This window comes from Panthera pardus, unplaced genomic scaffold (assembly GCF_024362965.1).
Source record: "Panthera pardus isolate Hobbes unplaced genomic scaffold, ASM2436296v1 HiC_scaffold_16, whole genome shotgun sequence".
NCBI lineage: Eukaryota > Metazoa > Chordata > Mammalia > Carnivora > Felidae > Panthera > Panthera pardus.
The window spans coordinates 144,846,038-144,864,238 of record NW_026526721.1 but is presented as its reverse complement, the minus strand read 5'-3'; the positions used below and the strand labels follow the sequence as shown (position 1 = coordinate 144,864,238).

Below are 18,201 nucleotides of genomic sequence, written 5' to 3'. Positions count from 1 at the left end.
TACTTCCTTGCAGCTTCCTTAGAAATTAGAACCTATGATAGTTTCACAGAACCCACAATTCCAAATACTTGTCCAGGATGAATCCCAACAGGCGAAACTGTTGGTGGACTTCATCATGGGGTTCCTGTGGCAAAAAGTTTTCTAAGAGCCAATTTCGAAATAAATAACCTTATGGAAGTACATGTATAAACGTAAGATTTTGCCTATGTTTTCATATTTTCCCCCATCTGGAGGGTAAAATGTCAGAAGGGTATAGAGTCAAATTAGCGTCTCTACTATAAATCGTACCGTATTGAAAAATCAATAATGCCCATTTATTGATCTTAGAAACCTATCCTTGGTACAAAAATATAAAACCTACAAATAGCTGCTTTAGATTATTGTGTCTATGTACCCAGGCCCTCAAGCACGGTTGCTGGATTGTAGTCTATGGTGCCCTCTGGTGGAAAGAAATCAATATCATGCCCTCTAATTCTTTAAAGTGTGTTTTAAAAGTCTGCACTCACTTTACGCAACCCTGTCCTATGATTTGAAAGACTGCCAGGAGGTGAAAAGCCAACAGCTTTTGTTTCTTTTCTTAATGGCCAGAAAGTCTCTTACTTTTGATACTCTTTTCTTTTTCTATCTTCGTTTGTCTAGAATTTGAGACTTCTGTGGATCGATTTTTGAGATGTTCTCATTTTTTTATTACATCAAAATAATTTCCCATAATTCCCAATACGATAATTTGAAAAGTAGTCTTTAACAATTTAGTCTTATGATTTGTTTGGTGCTTTAACCAAATAATCCAAAATTTTCTGCCAATAAAACCATGCCTAATTAAATGGAACCATAGGAAATGATGATGTACAATTAAGCAAATGAAACAATGACAACAACAAAGGATGATCTATCAAAGTTTGCAGTCTTGATTTACAACATATTTTCCCATTTTCACAATGATTGTAGGTTTAGGCTGTGTTAATAAATAGATCCTTCCTTCCTTCCTTCCTTCCTTCCTTCCTTTCTTTCTTTCTTTCTCTTTCTTTCTGTTTCTTTCTTTCTTTGTCTTTCTTTCTTTCTTTCTTTCTTTCTTTCTTTCTTTCTTTCTTTCTTTCTTTCACGAAGACATACTTTAGAAAATTAGAATACTAATTTCTTCACCAAAAGTCAGCCATTTCCCTTTACAGAAGGACACCCTTGAAACACAGTTGAAAAAAAAAAAAAAAACATATTCCTTTATGCTTCCTAGCTTAAGAGAAAATTATCTACTTTTCAATATCTTTGAACGTGATTAGAAAGGATTCAACAGAATATGACAACCTGAGTTACCTCAGAAATGCAAAGTATGCCTTTGAGAGTGTGACAATAATAAAGGAGTTTGGCCAAACACACTTGGAAAGATTTGAAATAAATAGTATAAAAAGCTATTGCCTACAAAACAAAAGTGTTAATCAGAGAATGTGCTAACGGAGAGAAAGGTTACATACAATTGTCTTAAGGCTCTGGACAGATAACGGCAGTCTCAGAGAAGTAAAGCATCTTGGGTCAGGTCTCTCAACAGAGAATCCACCGTGGGATAGAGCACCCGGGTCTGATACTAAAGTTTGAGCACTCCTCAAGCTGCCAGTGTTTCTGTCAATAAGTATACAGGCTTGATTGTCTTTGAACAGGAAGGTGTGCATGAGCCTCTGCCTCAAGTTTAGGTACACACGCTCACAGACATGCCACTCTATCTCATTATTGATTTCATGGTGTGTATACATGAAAAGACTATCATATTTTCAACCAGTGTGAGAGTATTTTGAAATAGTATAATATGATGATGAGAGGTCTGAAGATAAGGGCTCACTCACTGAACAGGGTATTGATTTTACCTTGCGTACAAACCCACCCTGCCAGGCAACCATCATGGCAATGGCAGAGCACTGGTCACACACGGAGATCTTATGCCGCTAAACTTACAAATATTATCATTGGTTCAACTTTTATGCATCTATTCTCACCCAGGAATACTTTGATTATAATATTGGTCTTTATTTTCTCTAGAAACAAAAGTCCTATCATATGGTCATGAAAATCCAGTCTCTGTAATGGATGACCAGTGTAATTTCATTCAATAAGTTAGCCTTTGGCTTTGTATCAATTTATTAATTATTTTACACATTCCCTTAGTATACTGCTGTCTGAATACATGTTTTCTACCTTACCGCCAACAGATCCATACAGATCATCCAGAAAAGAAATATATATATATATATATATCCCTATATATATCCCATGCTTACAATATCACAGGAGGTAAAAGAAAATTAGAATCTTCAATTTACATGTAAAAAACTCAGGAGCCCACACAGGGGTGAATAGTCAAACAGAAGTACAAAGAAAAGAACAGAGGGCACTGGGACACTAATGATGGTGAAAGAAGACAACATCCTATCCTCTGTCTCTTTCTTCCTGTTTGTCTCTCAGGTCACTCTGGGGAAGCCAGCTGCCATGTTGTGAGGACACTCAAGCATCCCAGTGAAGCAGCCAACACAGTGAGCCCTCCATCTAACACTCAGAGAGGGACAGAAGTCTTCTGCCACCAGCTACAGTAATGAGCTTGGACGAGGATCGTCCTGTGGTAGTGAGCCTACAGGTCATAGTGATTAACCCACTTAAGCCACTGTTGAATTCCTGACCCCCAGGAACTGTAATATAACAAATGTTTGTGATCTTAAGCCATTAGGTTTGGGTAATTTATTATCCAGAGATACATAACTAATATATGGTGGATCAAATGGAAAGGATTAAAAGTGTCAGTCTGGGCAAAGCACTGTTTCTGAGAGAGAGCTATTTACATGGGGAAAGTCCTCCCTTGGATGCATAATGGGAAAGGGAAAGAAGAAAACAAGCTTATAAATGAAAGGTTTTACAGAAACAAAGGAGAATTACAAAACCTACTATTTGGTTTATAAAATTTAAATAATATCCCTTGTCTCCCACATATTACCCATTCAGCAGTCAACACATTTGTTCATTTTTTCCTTCCTTTTTATAGTTTGTGTTATATCTACTTCATCAGAACAAATGGCAATTATTTGCTATTCTTCCATCCTGTTCCCACCACGTTTTACTTTTTTAGAATAAATGTTATTGTGGTAAAACATGCATAACATAAAATTTACCCTCTTACCCATTTATAAGTGTATAGTTCAGTAATATTAAATACATTCACTACCATCCACATCCATGTGTCAACACCCATCCATTCATTTGTTAATGGACGCTTGGATTGCTTCCATGTTTTAGCTCTTGTGAATAATATTGCTACAAACATGGGTATACATCTTTGAGACTCCACTTTCAACAATTTGGGGCATATACTCAGAAATGGATTTCTGGATCATGTGATAACTTCATTATAGTTTTTGAGGATATACCATACTGTTTTCATAGAGGCTGCACCATTTTACATTCCCACCAACAATTGGAACAAAGAGTTCCAATTTCTTTCTTTCTTTCTTTCTTTCTTTCTTTCTTTCTTTCTTTCTTTCTCTCTCTCTCTCTCTCTCTCTCTCTCTCTCTTTTGATTTACATTCAAGTTAGTTAGCACATAGTACAACAATGATTTCAGGAGTAGATTCCTTAATGCCTCTTATCCATTTAGCCCACCCCCCCTCCCACAACGTCTCCAGTAACCCTCTGTTTGTTCTCCATATTTAAGAGTCTCTTCTGTTTTTCCCCCTCCCAATTTTTATGTTATTTTTGCTTCCCTTCCCTTGTGTTCATCTGTTCTGTGTCTTAAAGTCTTCATATGAATGAAGTCATATGATATTTGTCTTTCTGTGACTGACTCAATTCGCTTTGCATAATACCCTCTAGTTCCATCCATGTAGTTGCAAAGGGCAAGATTTCATTCTTTTTGATTGCTGAGTAATACTCCATTGTGTATATATATATATATATATATATATATATATATATATATATATATATACCAATCCTCTTTATCCATTCATCCATCGGTGGACATTTGGGCTCTTAGCATACTTTGGCCATTGTTGATAGTGCTGCTATAAACATTGGGGTGCATGTGCCCCTTCAAAACAGCATCCCTGTACCCCTTGGATAAATACTTAGTAGTGTAATCCTGGGTCATAGGGTAGTTCTATTTTTCATTTTTTGAGGAACCTCCGTACTGTTTTCCAGAGTGGCTGCACCAGTTTGCATTCCCACCAGCAGTGCAAAAGAGACCCTCTTTCTCCACATCCTCACCAACATCTGATGTTGCCTGAGTGGTTAATCTTAGCCATTCTGACAGGTGTGAGGTGGTATCTCATTGTGGTTTTGATGTGTATTTCCCTGATGATGAGTGATGTTGAACATTTTTTCATGTGTCGGTTGGCCATCTGGATGTCTTTGGAGAAGTGTCTATTCATGTCTTTTGCCCATTTCTTCATGGGATTATTTGTTTTTGGGGTGTTGAGTTTGATAAGTTCTTTATAGAGTTTGGTTACTAACCCTTTATCTGATATGTCATTCGTAAATATCTTCTCCCATTCTGTCGGTTGCCTTTTAGTTTTGCTGATTGTTTCCTTCACTGTGCAGAAGCATTTTATTTTGATGAGGTCCCAATAGTTCATTTTTGCTTTTGTTTCCCTTGCCTCTGGAGATATGTTGAGTAAGAAGTTGCTGCAGCCAAGGTCGAAGAGGTTTTTGCCTGCTTTCTTCTCGAGGATTTTGATGGCTTCCTGTCTTACATTGAGGTCTTTGATCCATTTTGAGTTTATTTTTGTGTATGGTGTAAGAAAGTGGCCCACGTTCATTCCTCTGCATGTCGCTGTCCAGTTTTCCCAGCACCACTTGCTGAAGGGACTACCTTTATCCCATTGGGTATTCTTTCCTGCTTTGTCAAAGATTAGCTGGCCATACGTTTGTGGGTCCATTTCTGGGTTCTCTATTCTGTTCCATTGATCTGTGTGTCAGTACCATACTGTCTTGATGATTATAGCTTTGTAAAACAGCTTGAAGTCCGGGATTGTGATGACTCCTGCTTTGTTTTTTTTTGTTTGTTTGTTTGTTTTTTCTTTTTTTCAAGATTGCTTTGTCTATTCGGGGTCTTTTCTGGTCCCATACAAATTGTAGGATTGTTTGTTCTAGCTCTGTGAAGAATTCAGGTGTTATATTGATAGGGATTACATTGAATATGTAGATTACTTAGAGTAGTATTGACATTTTAACAATACTTGTTCTTCCTATCCAGGAACATGGAGTATTTTTCCATTTTTTTGTGTGTGTGTCTTCTTCAGTTTCTTTCATCAGCTTCCTATAGTTTTCACTGTATAGATTTTTCACCTCTTTGGTTAGATTTATTCCTAGGTATTTTATGGGTTTTGGTGCAGTTGTAAATGGGACCGATTCCTTGATTTCTCTTTCTGTTGCTTCATTGCTGGTGTATAGGAATGCAATGGATTTCTGTGCATTGATGTTTATATCCTGCAACTTTTGCTGAATTCATGAATTGGTTCTAGAAGTATTTTTGGTGGAATCTTTTGGGTTTTCCATATAGAGTATCATGTCATCTGCGAAGAGTGAAAGTTTGAGCTCCTCCTGGCCGAGTTGGATGCCTCTTTATTTCTTTGTGTTCTCTGATTGCTGAGGCTAAGACTTCCAATACTATGTTGAATAACAGTGGCAAGACTGGACATCCCTGTCTTGTTCCTGACCTTGGGGGAAAGCTCTCAGTTTTTCCCCATTGAGAATGATATTAGCGGTGGGTGTTTCATATATGGGTTTTATGATCTCCAGGTATGATCCTTCTACCCCTACTTTCCTGAGGGTTTTTGTCAAGAAAGGATGCTCTATTTTGTCACTTGTTTTCTCTGCATCTATAGAGAAGATCATATGGTTCTTGTCCTTTCTTTAATTGATGTGATGAATCACTTTGATTGTTTTACCGACATTGAACCAGACCTGCATCCCACGTATAAATCCCACTTGGTTGTGGTGAATAATTTTTTTTAATGTATTGTTGGATCCGGTTGGTTAATATCTTGTTGAGGATTTTTGCATCCATTTCATCAGGGAAATTGGCCTATAGTTCTCCTTTTTAGTGGGGTCTTTGTCTGGTTTTGGAATCAAGGTGATGGTGGCTTCATAGAAAGAGTTTGGAAGTTTTCCTTCCATTTCTATTCTTTAGAACAGCTTCGAGAGACTAGGTGTTAACTCTTCCTTAAACGTTTGGTAGAATTCCCCCTGGAAAGCCATCTGGCCCTGGACTCTTGTTTTTTGGGAGATTTTTCATTACTAAGTCAATTTCTTTACTGGTTACGGGTCTGTTCAAATTTTCTACTTCTTCCTCTTTGAGTTTTGGTAGTGTATATGTTTCTAGGAATGCATCCATTTCTTCCAGTTGCCCATTTTATTTCTGTACAGTTGCTCATAATATTCTCTTATTATTATTTTTATTTCTGCTGTGTTAGTTGTGATTGGTCCTCTTTCAGTCTTGGTTTTATTTATTTGGGTCCTTTCCTTTTTCTTTTTGATCAAACTGGCTAGTGGTTTATCCATTTTGTTAATTCTTTCAAAGAACCAGCTTCTGGTTTCATTGATCTGTTTTACTGTTTGTTTGTTTGTTTTTGGCTTTCAATAGCATTGGTTTCTTCTCTAATCTTTATTATTTCCTGTCCTCTGCTGGTTTTGGGTTTTATTTGTTGTTCTTCTTCCAGTTCTTTAAGGTGTAAAGTTAGGTTGTGTATGTGAGACCTTTCTTCCTTCTTTAGGAAGGCCTGGATTGCTATATACTTTCCTCTTCTGACCACGTTTGCTGCATCCCAGAGGTTTTGGATTGTGGTGCTATCATTTTCATTGACTTCTATGTACTTTTTAATTTCTTCTTTAACTTCCTGGTTAGCCCATTCATTCTTTAGTAGGATGGCCTTTAGTCTCCAAGTATTTGCTACCTTTCCAAATTTTCTCTTGTGGTTGATTTCGAGTTTTATAGCATTGTGATCTGGCAATAGGCACTGTATGATCTTGATCTTTTTGTACTTGTTGAGGGCTGATATGTGTCCCAGTATGTGGTCTATTCTGGAAAATGTTCCATGTGCACTGGAGAAGAATGTATATTCCTCTGCCTTAGGATGAAATGTTCTGAATATATGTTAAGCCCATGTGGTCCTGTGTCATTCAAAGTTATTGTTTCCTTATTGATTTTGTGATTAGATGATCTGTCTATTGTTGTAAGTGGGGTGTTGAAGTCCCCTGCTGTTTTGGTATTATTATCAATGAGTTTCTTTATGTTTGTGATTAATTGATTTACAAATTTGGGTGTTCCACATTTGGAGCATAAATGTTTATAATTGTTAAGTCTTCTTGGTGGAGATCCCTTAATTATGATATAATGCCCTTCTTCACTCTTGTTACAGTCTTTATTTTAAAGTCTAGCTTGTCTGATATAAGTATGGCTTTCTTTTGTTGACCATTAGCATGATAGATGGTTCTCCATCCACTTACTTTCAATCTGAAGGTGTCTTTAGGTCTAAAGTGGGTCTCTTGTGAACAGCATATAGATGGATCTTGTTTTCTTATCCATTCTGTTACCCAATGTCTTTTGATTGGAGCATTCCATCCATTGACTTTTAGAGTGAGTACTGAAAGATATGAATTTATTGCCATTATGCTGCTTGTAGAGTTGGAGTTTCTGGTGGTGTTCTCTTGTCCTTTCTAGTCTTTGTTGCTTTTGGTCTTTATTTATTTGTTTTGTTTTTTTTTCATCTTTTCTCCCCTCAGAGAGTCCTCCTTAAAATTTCTTGAAGGACTGGTTTAGTGGTCACAAACTGCTTTAATTTTTGTTTGTCTGGGAAACTTTTTATCTCTCCTATTTTGAATGACAGCCTTGCTGGATAAAGAATTCTTGGCTGCATATTTTTCTGATTCAGCACATTGAATATATCCTGACACTCCTTTCTGGCCTGCCAAGTGTCTGTTGGATATGTCTGCTGCTAACCTGATCTGTCTTCCCTTGTAAGTGAAAGACTTTCTTTCCCTTGCTGCTTTCATGATTCTTTCCTTGCCTGAGTATTTTGTGAGTTTGACTATGATATGCCTTGTTGATAGTCGGTTTTGGTTGAATCTAACAGGAGTCCTCTGTGCATCCTGGATTTTGATGTCTGTGTCTTTCCCCAGGTTAGGAAAGTTTTCTGCTATCATTTCCTCACATAACCTTTCTACCTTTTTTTCTTTGTTTTCATCTTCTGGGACCCCTGTAGTTCTGATGTTGTGTCTTTTAATGACTCCTGATTTCTCTAATTCTTAAATCATGCTCTTTTGCCTTAGTCTCCCTCTTTTTTCCTGTTTCATTATTCTCCATAAGTTTGTCCTCTGTATTGCTGATTCTCTGCTCTGGCACATCCCTCCTTGCCACCGTGGCAACCATTCAAGATTGCAGCTCAGTTATAACATTTTTTATTCCATCCTGAGTAATTTTTACTTCTTTTATCTCCACTGAAAGGGATTCAAATCTATTTTCCAGCCAATCAAATCTATTTCTCCAGCCAATATTCCTATTATCGTGATTCTAAACTCTGGTTCAGAGATCTTGCTTGTATCTGTGTTGGTTAAGTCCCTGGCTGTTGTTTCTTCCTGCTCTTTCATTTGGGGTGAATTTCTTCATTTCATCATTTTGAAGGGAGAAAAGGAATTAATGAGGTAAAAAAATTAAAATTTAAAAAATTAAAATTAAATTAAAATTAAAAAAATAAAAACACACACACACATACAAAATCAAATAAATGATGCTAGATCCTAGGTGTGTCTTGGTCTGGGTGTTGAAAGGGGCTTGACAGATTAGAGAAAAAAGGAAAAAGAAAGAAGGAAAAAAAAGGAAATCATTTGAAAATTTGAAAAAATGAAAACAGTGAAATACAATAAAATGAAATGATGGAAGTAAAATTGAGTTTGAAAAAATTTACACAAAAGTAAAAGATACAGTAGGAAAAAATTAAATTAAAAATATTTTTAATAAAAATTGAAAATAAAATAAATTCTTTCTCTTTCTGTATTCAAGAAAATGAAAAGAAACGAAAAAGAGAGAAAAAGAAAATTGAATAGCTGGACCAGCGAACAGACTGAAGTACGACTGAAATTCCTTTCTTTTCCCCTAGAAGTCAAACTGTCAAGTGCTTTATAGTCCATAAACTAAGCAGGTGGAGAGACTTGTGTTCCTGATGAGGGAGGTTGGCCCAGTTGGGCGGGGCTTAGTGTAACGGCTCCGTTCCCCACTAGGTGGCGCTGCTTAGCTTCCTGGGATGGATTGTTGTGGTGCTTGTAGGTGTGTAGGCGCACGCGCAGGAACTGTAAAAATGGCGTCCTCCACTTACTCAGTCTCTAGTGCTCCCGGACCAGCAATCGCGGACCCGTCCTTTGTCTTCGGCTTCCATCCATTCCCCGCTTTTATGCTGTCCGTGACCAAGCCCCAGGCAGCACCTCCCTCCTGAGTTTTATCTCAGATGTGGCTTTGTTTCCCAACCCCTTATTTCTGAGGGACTGCTGCTTTGACCCGCTCCGCCCCTCTGCGGGAGGGTTTCACCAAGCCGTGGCCTTGCGGGCCACACCCAGGAACGTTGGTTCACGGAAACCGTGCTGCTGCAGGTGCCCAGAGACTGCGGCCGGGTGCCAACCCGCCCCAGGACAAGTTCGCGAGATAGCGTAGCAGCAGCGTTTCAGGGATTATGGAAAATCACAACACACGTCCGGCGCCAGGCTTCATCCCCAGCGACCTTGTTCCAGCAGCAGCGAATGTCGTTGTTCTCCGGGGTCCACTGGCACCTTTGCCTGTGGGGAGTCCTCCCAGCAGGGCAACCGCCTCTCCCCGTGTGGCCCGAAGACCCCGGACTTGACTCTGCTCCTGGGGATTCGCCTTTCTCGCCAGAGCTCCACCAGGTAACGAGCTGCAGAGTTTCAGACTCTGCTCCCCCTGTTTATAGAGTCTTAATGGAATTGAAACCCTCTCCTTTCTCCTTTCTCCTTGTTTTGTTCAGGCCCTGCGGTCGTCTCCACTTTTCCACTTTCTCTCCGGCTGCTGTTGGGGGGAGGGGTGCTTTTCGAGTACTCTCCCCCCCCCCCCCCCCAAATCCATCCTCTCTCTGCAAGCAAAACAGCTCCCTGCCCTCAGCAGCTTCTCTCCCCCCCAGTTCACCTCTCTGCGCCGCGTACCTGCTGAGTTCTGTGGTTCAGGTGGTGCAGATTGTTGTTAATCCTCAGTCAGTTTTCTAGGTTTGTAGGATGGGTTAGTGTTGATCTGGCTGTATTTCATGGATGCGAGACGCCAAAAAAAAAACTTCCATGCTGTCCCACCGTCTTGGCTCCTCCTAAGGGTTTCTATTTCTCTGCATCTTTGCCAACATTTGTAATCTTCCGATTTTGTTAGAGTAGTTATCCTAATGGGTGTGAGGTTATGTGTCATTACAGTTTTGATTTGCATTTCCCTAACGATTAGTGATGTTGAGCATATTTTCACCTGCTTATTGGCCATTTGTAGATCTTCTTTGAAGAAATGTCTGTTCATGTCCTTTCCATGTTAAAGCACTGTTTTATTGTTGCGGAGTTTTAGGAGTTTTGTATGCAGTTTAGAGGTTTATCGCTCACCAGATACATAATTTGCAAATATTTTCTCACATTCTGTGGATTGCCTTTCCTCTGTTGATAATAGCGTCTTTGTTTTCACAAAGTTTTAAAATTTTTACCGTGTCAAATTTGTCTGTTTTTTTCTCGTTTTCCATGTGATGTCAAAAGAGTAATAGAACGTTGATAAAGAATGTTTTAAACTTAACTACTGTGTAAAGAAGGAAATTATACTAAAGTCTATACTTTCCAAAAAGACCAGCCAGTGATTGCATCAGACTCTTGAACGATAGGTTAAATGGAACATGCATCAACCAAAGGAATAAGTGAGATGCTCTGATTGGAGGGTGATAATTTTAAATGTATGCTGCAAATAAGTAAGAAAAAGTTTAAATAGTTCATTGAGAGGAATTGCGAAGTTAAATATACCAGATTTCTCTCGTGTACCTCCACCCCACCCTCTCCACCTTACCTCTGAGTTCACCGTTGTCTTCAGCATAGTTCCAAATGAAATTCAACTCCTCAAGTTAAGTGCTCCTCAAAATATCTGCTTAGATGGAGTGGCCCATGGTGGCGCTGAGTTGAGCTGGTGGCCCAACTCAACAGCACAATCTTTCTTTCCTTCTTTATTGTACTTGTACTGGTTCCTAGATCCTGCTTCCTAGAATCAGCCTCCAATGAACTACCTGTAAGACTTTGCTGCAGACTGGGTTTTGGGGTGGGGTAGGGGACCTAAACTAGGATAGTCATCTATCAAAGTTCCACCCTTCCTTAGTATCCAACAAATGTAAAGAACTTGTAAAACTCCACACCCATAAAAGGGAACAATCCAATAAAAATGTGTATTTTTCCAAAGAAGACATATGGATGACCAACAGACACATGAAAAGATGCTCAACATCATTTATTATCAGGAAAATGCAAATCAAAACTACGAGATATCACTTTACACCTGTCGGAATGGCTAAAATCTACAACACAAGAAACAGCAGGTGTTGGTGAGGATGTGGAGAAAAAGGAACACTTGTGCACTCTTGATGGGAATGCAAACTGGAACAGCCACTCTGGGAAATAGGATGGAGGTTCCTCAAAAGTTAAAAATAGAACTATCCTGCACCCAGCAACTTCACTACTGGGTATTTACCCAAAGAATACAAGAATACTAAAAGGGATACATGCACCCCAATGTTTGTAGCAGCATTACCTATAACAGCCAAATTATGGAAACAACCCAAGTGTCCATTGATGGACAAATGGATAAAGATACAATGGACTGTTTCTCAGCCATAAAAAATTATGAAATTTTGCCATTTGAAACAACATGGATGGAGCTAGAGAGTATTATGCTAAGTGAAATAAGTCAGTCAGAGAAAGATAAATACCATATGATTTCACTCATATGTGAAACTTAGGAAACAAAACAAGTGAGCCAAGAGTATACAAAGAGAGAGGCAAACCAAGAAACAGACTCTTACCTCTAGAGAACAAACTGATGGTTACCAGAAGGGAGGTGGTTGGGAGGATGGGTTAAACAGGTGATGGGGATTAAGTTGTGATGAGCACTGGGTGTTTTATGGAAGTGTTGAGTCATTAGATTGCACACATGACCCTGTACATTAACTAACTGGAATTTAAAAACACAAAGAGAAGTCCCACACTTCCTTGTAAGTGGTGGAGAAGAACTTCTTTTGTTTTGTTCTGGCAACAGCTGTACCTACGACCTCTCAGGCTGTTTTTTGCTTTTTTCTTAATAATCTGTCGGTGAGAAGTCATCTTGTGTTGCTGAGCCTCAACACATGCAGTCCTCCTTTTTGAATAATAACGTACACAAATATACATAACACTCTTTGTGGAGATTTATAAGAAACGTATTGTTCTGCATCCCGTGCCAGAAGTATGGTGTTAGAATTTCCTATGGTCATTCTAATGCTCATCCATGATTGATAACCATTGATCTAGAGAACTCAATCTACTCTCTTATCTTTGCCCTCCACCTTTTTCATGTATTCCTTATTAACCTTCCAGTACATACTAGGCATTGTGCTAGAAACTGGGGATAGGACCATGAACGGGAACAGGTCCCTTTGGAGGTTCCAAAGTTACCTTGATTGCAACTGTTTCCAAGAAACCCTTTCTGATAGTTCTACCAGCATCAGTTTTAACATTGTATTTCTGTGCCCATAAATAATAAAATCATTTTTGATTTTCTTCCAATAGCTTGGACTCACCTTGATACAGAACTTATCACACTGCACTGAAATGGTTTACAATTCTGTTTCTTCTGCTCTACTGTGAGCTGACCGAGGCCAGGAATTGTATTCATTATTGTGATTTGCCCAATAATGTTGCAAGTAAGTGAAGGATAGTAAGAGAGGAAAGCAGATAGCCTGTCCTGAATGTCCCAGACATTATCCTTAACCTTGGCCTTCAAATGGAAACTAGTATATATTTATGAGTTGGATACCCTCATATTTAATTCTTCCAACAATCTTAGCTTATACATACTATCATTTCCCTTTTAAAGACAAATAACCAGTGTTCAAATCAGTGAAGTATATCTTGCCCAAGGTCACTCTTCTTGTAAGTAGAGTATCTGAGATCTGAACCCAAAGCTCTTAATGAGAAAAAGACTCAGAATTTTTCTGAACTTGCATCCATGACTGCCGGCATGTGTGCATATATGTGTGTGTAGACTTTCTACTCCATGGAAACTTTTCAAAGGCAGAAATAATATTTGTTTCATCATTTCAGTAAAAGAGTCAGTGTTAACAAAGTTACCATCAGGAGAGGAATAAATTCTTCAAGGGACTGTTCATCTGCTTCTTTTGATTTTTGGCATTAAAGGTCTCTGTAGTCCTGCTAGAAATTTTCCATCAAGGTTATTCTCCAAGTTCTTGTGGATGACTTTGAAATTTAAATTTTCCCATCATCTTCCAGAATGAAGGCTGAAGTTTAAAAAGCATATTTCGTTTTTCTCCTTTTCCCTATGGCCTTCGTGTCTCCCTTTTCTCACCATTATCCTTCCCCTTATCTGTGATCTATCTGAGAAATGTTTTACTTGTAACTTCAGCTGACTCTCTTCCTCCCATGTCTCAGTGCTTTAGGTTTCTAAAGCTGCATTTTCCCTGTGGAAATTATGCCAACTATAATTGCCCTGCACTGTTTGGGAAAGGCTTAGATTTGCTTCATAGGTTGTTTCTTTAGCCTTAATAAGTACACTTATTAGCTGGCCACAATTTCATTCTCCCCTCTGTGGGTTGTATTTCCTTGCTCGTTAATGTGTAAATCATAGATTTCTCTAATTACATACTGGTGCCTTTTCCTTTCTGCTCAGAGCCCAAAAATTAGCAAAGGGCTGGGACTCTGATAGAAATGTCTGGAATGGTTTCTTCACACACACTTGAGGATGCCACTGGCACAGAGTAAATTTAACTTCAATGTGTGCATGTTTGTGTGTGGTTGACTGCCCTGAATGTTGTTTGTCTCTGATTCGAGATTAAGAATGTGCCAGCCAGAGTGTATGGAAAAGACATACCTCAAGAACCTGAGACTTGCAAACTCAAAACTAAAAATTCAAATGAAGTAATCAAATATTTGGTAAACACTATAATAATTGTGTCATTTCTCATTAATTTCATTTATCTCACATCTCCTTATGATCTCTCTCAGTACCAATCTTTGTGTTTGTAGTAAAAAGCTGGAAAGAGTTTCTATTTGATCATAAACTTATTTGATTTGAATTGACTGATAGAAAATATTTGAAGCAGTTTGTGTGTAGAGAAACATTACATATAAAGCTGATTATAATTAGGGTTATTTTTGAAATTCTTCTCATGAATGAGAACCCAAAATACATTGTGTGTTCCTGCGTTAGCACCCCAAGGTATAGTCCTGGGACCAGCAGCATTGACCTCCATCTCAGGCCACTCCCCTCCCCCTCAGCCAATCTGGACATACCGAACCATAGTGGGTATATTTCACATGTATCAAGATCTCTTAGCGATTCCTGGTCTTCAGATTCTCTCAGTCCAGGTGCTTCCCCAGCTAGGGCATCAGTCAATGAGAAAGCAGAGACAAGTCATGTTGGTTACTCGCAGGTGGAATTCTTGACCCTCATGACTATGATCAATGAGCATCATAAAGCAGCTGTTTTAGGTCACTAATTTTTAAAGTGGTTTCTTTCACAGCCTTAGTAATCAAACCACTTTTTGTCTTCTGTGTTTCTACCCATTTTCTCAGAGCCCAGACTTCTTCTATGAAGTATATTATACTCCAAAGTAATTGCTGAAAATACATAGAATTTTTATTCTGAGTAGGAGTTTAAACTGTATTGAATCCAAAGCTCCCCCAGTTGAGTGATTTCCACAGTTGTGTTTGCATAACATCTATACAAATATTATTTTTTTCAACTCTTTTACTACTTAGATTTATCCTAAGTGATACCATGATATCAGAATTTTGATAACTTACTTTGCTTTTTCTAATATTACAAATATTCAAAAATAATAAAAATAAAAGCATACTTATCATTGCTTACTACCAGTGTTACATGTGTCCCAGTTCGGAAAATAATGGTCTGATAGAAACCTGTTATGGGACAGACTCCCTCTGGTCATAGTCTAATTATGTCCTTGACCCTTCTCATTTCTGAACTCAAAGAGGGAAATTATTCCACTGTTTTGCTAGTTTCTTCTTTTTCTTTTGCCTCTCAAAAAGTACTTGTTGGCTTTCACACTTTGTCCAAATTTCTGCATTGCACTCATTTCACTTCTACTGACTAAATTCTATACCTTGCCCACCTCCAGTTGGAGAGTCCACTTGTGATAACTGGTCCCTGGACTTTTGCCTTTACAAAACTTGCCCCTGCCTAAACCCAATTAGAAGGAAATAAGGCAGAAGTGACAAGCAGAATGGATTTCTATACATATAAACAATGGGATGGGTTATATAAACTGTTAAAAATATAAAAAAATGACGTTGCAACATAAGGCAACTCAAAGTGTGGTCTAGGGAACATGTATCAGTCGATGGGCTATTTATGACTATCATGAGATAAGTTCAAAAACTGAGAATAGGCAGTTAAGACTTTTATAGTAATTTGACATTGTAATGTATTTTATTTAAAAATTATTTATTTATGTATTTATTTATTTTCACAGAGACAGCATGAGCAGGGGAAGGGCAGAGAGAGAGGGAGAAAGAGAGAGAATCCCAAACAGGCTCCGATCAAGAGTCTGACACTTAACTGACTGAGCCACCGAGGCGCCCCTAAGAAATTTTTTTAAGCTGAAAAACTGGTTCTTTACTACAGATACTCTAAGAAATACTTGTATGAAGAACTAAATAGAATAGAAAATGTTATTTTTCAAAAAAATTTTTAGTGTTTATTTTTGAGAGAAAGAGACAGAGTGTGAGCAGGAGAGGGGCAGAAAGAGAGGGAGACGCAGAATCCGAAGCAGGCTCCAGGCTCTGAGCTGTCAGCACAGAGCTGACGCAGGGCTCGAACTCGTAAAGGGTGAGATCATGACCTGAGCTGAGCCACTTAACTGACTGAGCCACCCAGGCACCCCAGAAAATGTTCTTTTAAGTAGATCTCAGGAAATTGTAATGGATGGATTTTTTAAAATAATACATCGACATTCTAAAAAAAGGCAAAAAGGGTTAACATCATCATATATCTATATTCTAGCATTTTTGGTCTTTGCATGGTAGGTCATGACCAAAAAAATGCATACCATAGCACAAAATTATTATGAAAGAGAGTGGAGATGTTTCTTTTCCTATTCTTGGCTTTTCTACTCTTTGCTCTCTACTCGAAACTCTGTCAGAAGTTCGGCACTTATAAATGCAAACACCACAGTCTCAGCAACTTTTACAAATTGCTTCTGACTGAATTCTTTTATTAGGGAGCTTTCAATTAAATCCAGTGTTGCTGGAACATAATATTTTTAAACCTTTAGGCAAAGCATAATAAGGCTTAAAACAGAGCTAGAAACACGTTTTGGCATGCTTTGATACTAGATTACCTAAATTTCTGCTTAACAGATGCAATAAAAGATAGTTACTGCCAAGAGGCTCTTGTCTGCCTTCAATAATCTCCAAAGTGATTCTCATAGATCAAATGGGCTCATGAGATACTCAGACATGGAACCCTACTCACACATAATTGAAATTCCACTTCATAGCCATTACCAATATGATGTAATGTAGCTGAAGGAATGATGGAATTTGATGCCAAATTTAAAGTCAGAGTTCGAATGTGAATTCATCTGCTACTTCTACCTTTACGATTGTTTTAAGAATTCGATATTAGGTATGTAAGAGCCTGAAGACAGATTTTATTTCATATATAGGGTTTTAAAGTAATCCATAACATTTTGTTTAAAAAATTATAAATGCACTTTAATGGAGGAAACAAATCTCCATTTTATATGCTATTCCATTAATTAGGAAACGATTTTACATTAAATATGCTACTCCATTGCGTTAAGACCAGCTTGTGGTTGAGATACATGGATATCATTACTAGTTTAAGGATACATTTCTGACCAAAGTAAGATTTCCTTTTCAAAGTTACTAGTCAGCCTACTTGCAGTCTGGCTTTTACACAAACCCACCATAGCAGTATAAAATAGTTTTGTTCCATCTCTTGATAGAAGGTGTGTCCTTCCAAACAAGAGAGAGCAGAAAGGTAGAAACCTACCACGCATATCACATATTTCTTACCACTATTCTTTGTCCTCATTCTAAACGAGCATTCTTATATCATTACTAATTATGTTTGCTCAGACCACCTCTTCTCTGGTCTCCGACCAACTCAAATCCATCTGCTATGATGCAGCCAGAGTGCTCAATAGAAAACACAAATCATACGATGTAACATCCCTTCAGTACCTCAGCAGTCCCCATTGCTACCAAATAAAATCTAAGCTCTTCAGCAATGCTCACAGGATTCTCCAATGCATAGTCTCTCCTTCCTCTCCAATCTCATCTCCCCCTATTCTCTCTTGATTCTGCACTTGAGGGAGAGTTCCCTGTGTGTTGCAATCCCACAGGCTTCCACATTCTTCTGCTGTTGCTCACATCATTCCATCTCTGACGCATTCTTTCCTTTCCTTACTCACCTGGCACATTTGGGGGGGGGAGGGGCCAGAGGGAGAGAGAGAGAGAGAGAGAGAGAGAGAGAGAGACTGACTGACTCTCAAGCAGGAGCCCAACGCGGGGCTCCATCCCACAACATTGAGATCATGACCTGAGCTCACAAAAGAGTCTAATTCTCAACCAACTGAGCCATCCACGCACCCCTCACTTGGCATATTCCTGCTTGTCCTTTAAGGTATAGCTCAGACATAACTTCTGTAGAAAGTCTTTGGATCCCCTCATACTGGCTTACCGCCCCATCATAACCTTTACACTATGTTTTATTCAATGGGTTGATCCAAAGTTATTACTTTTTTCCAACAACAAGGATTCTCAACATACCCTCCTCCAAGAGAATCTAGGGATACTATTTTGGGAGTCTGAATGTGAGTGGTAAATTTCTTTCTTTCTTTTTACTAACATCCAACAGAAATTTAACATTTTCTTCAATTATGATTTTAAGCAACAAACCAC

The 18,201-nt window shown here is 38.4% G+C and overlaps 1 long non-coding RNA gene across 1 annotated transcript in view; it reads left to right on the top strand.

The window, feature by feature from the left end:
- The first annotated feature begins 9,092 nt into the window (after positions 1-9,092).
- LOC128777338 (uncharacterized) overlaps positions 9,093-18,201 on the top strand; it is an 88,761-nt gene continuing 79,652 nt past the window's right edge. The window contains exon 1 of the long non-coding RNA XR_008422619.1: positions 9,093-9,906. This is a non-coding gene — a long non-coding RNA (uncharacterized LOC128777338). The remainder of the gene's footprint in view (positions 9,907-18,201) is intronic.